Here is a 6,000-nt window from a genome sequence, read left to right as displayed (position 1 = left end):
TCTATGCTGATCAAACGATTATTTTGTCATTACCATTGAGCTGAAGGGGTCAGTGGCGCGGTGGCTTACCAAAATTATCCTTACCATATTCTTAATAAACCCAAGTTGTTTGACCAATCCTTGTCCCTTTCATTGAAGTATTTATCTCCTGACCACCGGATGTCCGAACAGAGGGGAACCTGACTCGTGTCTGGAGGACAAGGTAAGGGACGGAAATCCCATCCGTCTCGACCACCCTAATGGCAGGTGAGAATACTTGAAGAAAGGCTCTCTTCATATCGTGATGCTCCGATCCAATTACAGTTTTACATTTTTATACCAAAAAAAGTGGAACTGGAAGATTAGCTTCTCTGGGAAAATGTTAAATTGCAGTGATAGAAAGTTTTCTATCGCTGCAAAAAGCAATGAAAGAAAAGTAGTCCTTTTGCTCAATAATAAATTGGCCTGCTACTGCTTTACTGTATTTTTATCTTGTGAATGGAGCTGCATGAGTGCAATTGTCAAACTTAAGGCAGTTTTTTTTCCTAATATATATTAGAGTCATTATAATGTAGTTACATGAGTGCTATAAATTAGCATTGTGATTTTTTTATGAATTAAGTCACGGTAATACTATTGCATAACAATGTTTAATGGTTTTATTTAGTAACTTTCAGCATCATGTATTCCGTACATCGTTATATTATATCACTTGAATAAGAAGTTGATTTACTTTTTATAATTTGACACATTAACGGCGCACAATATTTGTACTTTATAAACACAATTTGGATTAGTCATTGTTCCCTTATTATAGGAAACTTTAGAAACATTGTTGATAAACATGAAGGGGTCTATTTAACAAGAGTTGAAGAGCAAAAGGCTCTTTCACCACTTTTTCTTGCTTAGCAAAGGATTAATGCTGGAGAAATCATAGATTTCTCTGATATTAACCTAAATACTAATACATACCGCTGTACCCATAGCCCTCTATGGGGACAGCAGCATTTGGTCATTTAATAAGCTGCGAAAAGCAAAGCATGGGCATAACGCTTTCTCCATTCACCGGCAGCATCATGCTATTGGTGAACAGAAAATAGTCTTTGCTGAGGAGAGGGATTAGTGTTGGCACCCGCAGAGTAGTCCCAGCATAGGAAATAGCAGCGGTGCTTCTTTATGTATCACTGCAATTTGTAGTGATACATATTGACTCTGGCTCTAGGGTCATACATAGATCCTTAAATTCATTATTACTTGGTCCTTGATTACTTGGTCTTTGATAAACGAATGTCGATCAAGTGATAACTTGAATGTTAGCTCCATATAGATTTAAAATACTATGTTTGTATTTTAATTCGCTCACCATTATTCAGACATTAATTTTTACTATGTATGTTTATTTTGGCTTTAAAATTATGTTTTATATGGTATATATATATATATATATATATATATATATATATATATATATATATATATATACCGTATATACTCGTGTATAAGCCGAGTTTTTCAGCACATTTTTTGTGCTGAAAAAAGCCCCCCTCGGCTTATACTCGAGTCCCACTTACCTGGTCTCCGTTTTCCAGTCTCCCCGCTCATCTGCAGGCATCTGCAGCCTCTGTGGATCACTGTCAGCCACCATTTTATTGTAGCCCGTTTTTGTGTGTTCATTGCACATGGAACAATAAAGTTAAATGAAAAGGAGCCTGTTAGTCAAAGCTAAAGACTGGGACATTTCCATCTAGCCCCGCTGATCAGAGACACATGTGAGTACCCTGACTTGTCCACTGCAATTATTTGCAGCAGTTTTATAAAGTCCAATATTTTCATTTTTGTCACCTATTAATAAGTGTCTGAAGATTCTTTTGCATAACTGTGAAATCATTGAAAAGTCTAATAACATCCCAAACTTCAAGTATAATAAGGGTTAAATCACACAAAGCAAATTGTATTGTTCTGTTAAAATGTTTCTTCCATCAAACAAAATCAAACTTATCTTTATCTGAGCTATTATATCAAATTCTATTTAATGTATGTGCAGCATCTTTTGCATTACTAAAGCCTAAATTACTGTACTGTTCTGAACACTTAGGAGTAACTGCTCATCACCTTCTAAAGGCGAATAAACTTAACTGGCACATGTATTTAGTATCCACAGACTGTCTCATTGATTTATATATTAATGATCTGAGTTGTCTTTAGTGAATGTTATTTATATCTGTGTTCACCTATTAGGCTTGATACCAAGTGCAGAGGATTTAGTTTAACCATTTGTGTAGAATTTATTAGGATATGGGTATATATTATGTACTTATATAATTTTATTGATATTTAATAACAATAAATTTTGATATATTCATTTACAACCTCACGTTTGTATTATTGGGAGCCCAGTGTTAACGATATCCAGCACTGTTTTTATTTTTGAAACTTACCAGTAGCTGCTGCATTTCCCACCCTAGGCTTATACTCGAGTCAATAAGTTTTCCCAGTTTTTTGTGGTAAAATTAAGTGCCTCGGCTTATATTCGGGTCGACTTATACTCGAGTATATACGGTGTATATATATATATATATATATATATATATATATATATATATGGTGGTATAATTGCAGCACCTGTGATTAGCTTCTGATCATGACAATATTATTTAAATGCTAAGGTTATTTATGTTCATCGTTCCTCTGACTGCAATGTAACACATCAGAATGTACAGCAGCAAAGCCCATACTTTTGTCACTTGGTTGGCATTTCAATCTTTTCAGACCTTGAATATCTGCACTACAGTTGGAGGAGATTATCCACAGAGTTTCTGAAGACTCACTCTATTTGCAAGTAATTTTGCCAATTGTCTTTTTGAACTGTGATCTCTCAAACTTATGTTCCATCATTCTGTTAGCGAACGTCATGTTTTATGGTATATCGACACAGGCATTTTTACCTCTACACAGTTATGTGTGAAATCTCCTGAATTAAATCCCAAAAGATTATTTACCTTATGTTCCGTGTTCAGTGCAATCCGGCACATCTGGCGAGCCTCTGGTGCTATTTGCCAAATCCCAATGGCAGTGTGTTTTTGATAGTCAACACGCATGACAAAAATAACTGGTTTGATGATTTGTCATGCCAGTGGTCCCAATCTTGTTAATTACCCAAACTCCAAAACCAAGGAGGTAAAAAAAAGAGTGTGGTGTTTGAAGCCTCTGCAAGGGGGAAGGGGGGGGTACAGATTTTTGTATCCCCTATCATAGAAGCACCAACCCTAACCAGCCTGGAGTTGGTTTGATATGGCAAAGAAACCAAATATTTGTGGTCCCCCTGTTAATGTGGAAACCAGCCCCCATCTATCTAGCACTGATGCTTTGTGACTTTGCAGAGGGGGCCAAATGGCCATTTTTATTATTATTTATTTATGTACTGCAAACAGAGCACTGTGTATAGGACCTGTCTTGTCAATTGGTATCGAATTCAAGTTCTTTTGCATAGTAGGATCCCACTGATAGTAAGGAATTCCCTTGAAAAGTTGCCCTCTCCATTAGAATAATCTCACTCCACATTCCATTGATGCGCCAAGCAAAAAAAAATTCTGTACCTACTCCGATTCTTCCTCTCGGCCTGGGCAAATTTCTGCTCCTCTACAAATGTGTAGCCATCTCACTCTGCAAACCTTGTCATGGAAATCTAGGTCCAGAGCTGCATTTGCACTAACTTTAGAGCCGTCATTTTGCTGTCCTTTCTTGTTTGTTTTGCTATTTTTTGTTTTAGAGGCATCTTATTCAGAATTAAATGTGGGCATACAGAGCAAAACTTATAAAAACACACAATCATGCAGGCATATATTGGCAGGGGAAGACAGTGTGGGTTGTGGGAGGATAGACAGGTTGAAGGCATTTGAAACAGAATGCGTTATTTATGTAATTATGCATTTTACTCTGATCACAATTTAAAACAATGTTTTGTTTTGGAGGATAATATATTCCAGTGAATTTCTTTGTCTGCACGCCTTTAAAGATTTTCCCCAATTAGTAGGTTTCCACTAAATAGAGAAATGTGAATGTAACCAGATTTGCACTTTGAGGTTGTGTTGTTAGCTTTGCAGTTTTGGCCATTTGAATTTTAAACACACAATATTTCTGTATGGTTAACAAGTAAAAAAAAATTGAATGGCAGGAGAGGAGGGGTCTTTTTATGCTACTGTATAAATATGGCAGATAAATATGCACTTGCACAAAATAAAATGTGCAGAACGTTTCTCAGTGACGTGACGTCTGCATTGTAGGGGGCTTTAAATAAGTCTGCTGCTTATTCAAACCACTGAGCTGAGCATATCCGAGAGGAAAATCCAATTGCATTCATGCTTCACTCGTTTGCATTCACCTATAGTGAATGATAAATCCAGAAAGTGATTCAAATTAGGAAAAGGTGTAATGAAATGTGCCACATAAATTTAGCTAGAAAAAAAGCATTTCCAGCAATTCTCTATGTTCCTACCCCATAAATGAGTTTGCACCTTGTAATCAGTTGTCATTTCAATCAGTTCTGCAATATTTGTGCAATCAATGTGCTGTGTGAAGAGTTTCATTTTTCATTTGTCCCCAAATGCTTCTGTACAGATTTGTACGGAACTATATGAAAGATAATGGCACCGTTCACTCCCTTCCTTCATGATTACCTCTCTATCAATGGACAAATCAGACATTCACTGACACCAGAGCATTAAGATATTTATAACATATTACAATCGGATGGCTTCAAAGTTGTTACATTTCAATGGCATTTTCAGTGTGAACTTTTTAAATAATGGGGTGTTTTTCTATCAAAGGTGGTATGTGGATCTTCAGAGAAAAAGGAGAGATTCGGTTATACATTTACATTAATAGAAAAGTAAAATTCTTTTTGAACTTGACACACACATTGTATCCTTAGGGATATTTTACAGGCATTGAAGCAGGCAAGCTGTGAAATTCTTCTTTCCTTTGTAGATGTGCATACAATGAATTTTCTATTGCATTCAACCAGTGATATAAGTGTTGTGTTGCGAACCTGGGTGGAGCGAGGTGGAGCAGTTGTCCGAGTAGCATCGGTGGCCCAGATGAAGCGAGACGGACTGCTGCCATGTCAGCATAGGCGTTTATGCGGGAAGGATATGGGTAAGATTAAATGCAATACAGTAGTGACTAAAGCACTCTAAAACACTCTATAAAATATGTCCATTACGTTTAAACATTAAAAAATAAGTTGGTTTCTTAGATGATCACCACAATCAAACTAAGATGTTAATTACTATTGTAATGTTATAATCACTGTAGTCTGCAATTTGGTCTCAGAAAAGTATCACAGTTCCGTTCTGCTACTAAATAAAGTGGAGACTGAAGGTACGGATCCTCACTTTTAAGTCTAATCTCTACATGTGGTGCAGTTTTGCTCATATGGGCAGTCTCTCCTTGGTTTCTACGTGTATTTTGACAATATTTTCACCCGGCCGTTACTTACATGTACAATTTATGATCTTTGGTATGTGTAATGTACAAGTCTTTGAGTTTTTAACTTATCTCTCCACTAGGTATATATGATCCCTCTTGTTCAGGTCCGTCTCAGGTGACACTTCATTCGTGCTGTACCTCTCTGTAGATGTTCTCTTAGCACCTTTCATAGACTTCTGTCAGCTCTTTTTTCTCTACAGTTAATTCCTGTCAGCTCTCTCTCCATCCTTAACTGCTACTTTCTGCTTTTCTGGCCATCAGATGTTATTGTGGCAACTCACGCAGCAATGTTTCAAACTATTCAACTTTTTTGCAAACAATAATATCTAAATAAGACATGACTAGCATATTAACCGTATTAACATCAAATACTATTACATTATTTTAAATTCCTATGCAGTGTCTTATCATTTCCTGATACTCTCATCATAAAATCCTTATACAATGAAATATATATATATATATATTGAGGGACAGTCTCCAACGCGTTTTGCCCGGTGGCAATGGCCAGTGGGCTTCCTTAGGGATAGTAAT

This window comes from Mixophyes fleayi, chromosome 4 (assembly GCF_038048845.1).
Source record: "Mixophyes fleayi isolate aMixFle1 chromosome 4, aMixFle1.hap1, whole genome shotgun sequence".
In the NCBI taxonomy this organism is placed as follows: domain Eukaryota; kingdom Metazoa; phylum Chordata; class Amphibia; order Anura; family Limnodynastidae; genus Mixophyes; species Mixophyes fleayi.
Note: the sequence above shows the minus strand (reverse complement) of the source record.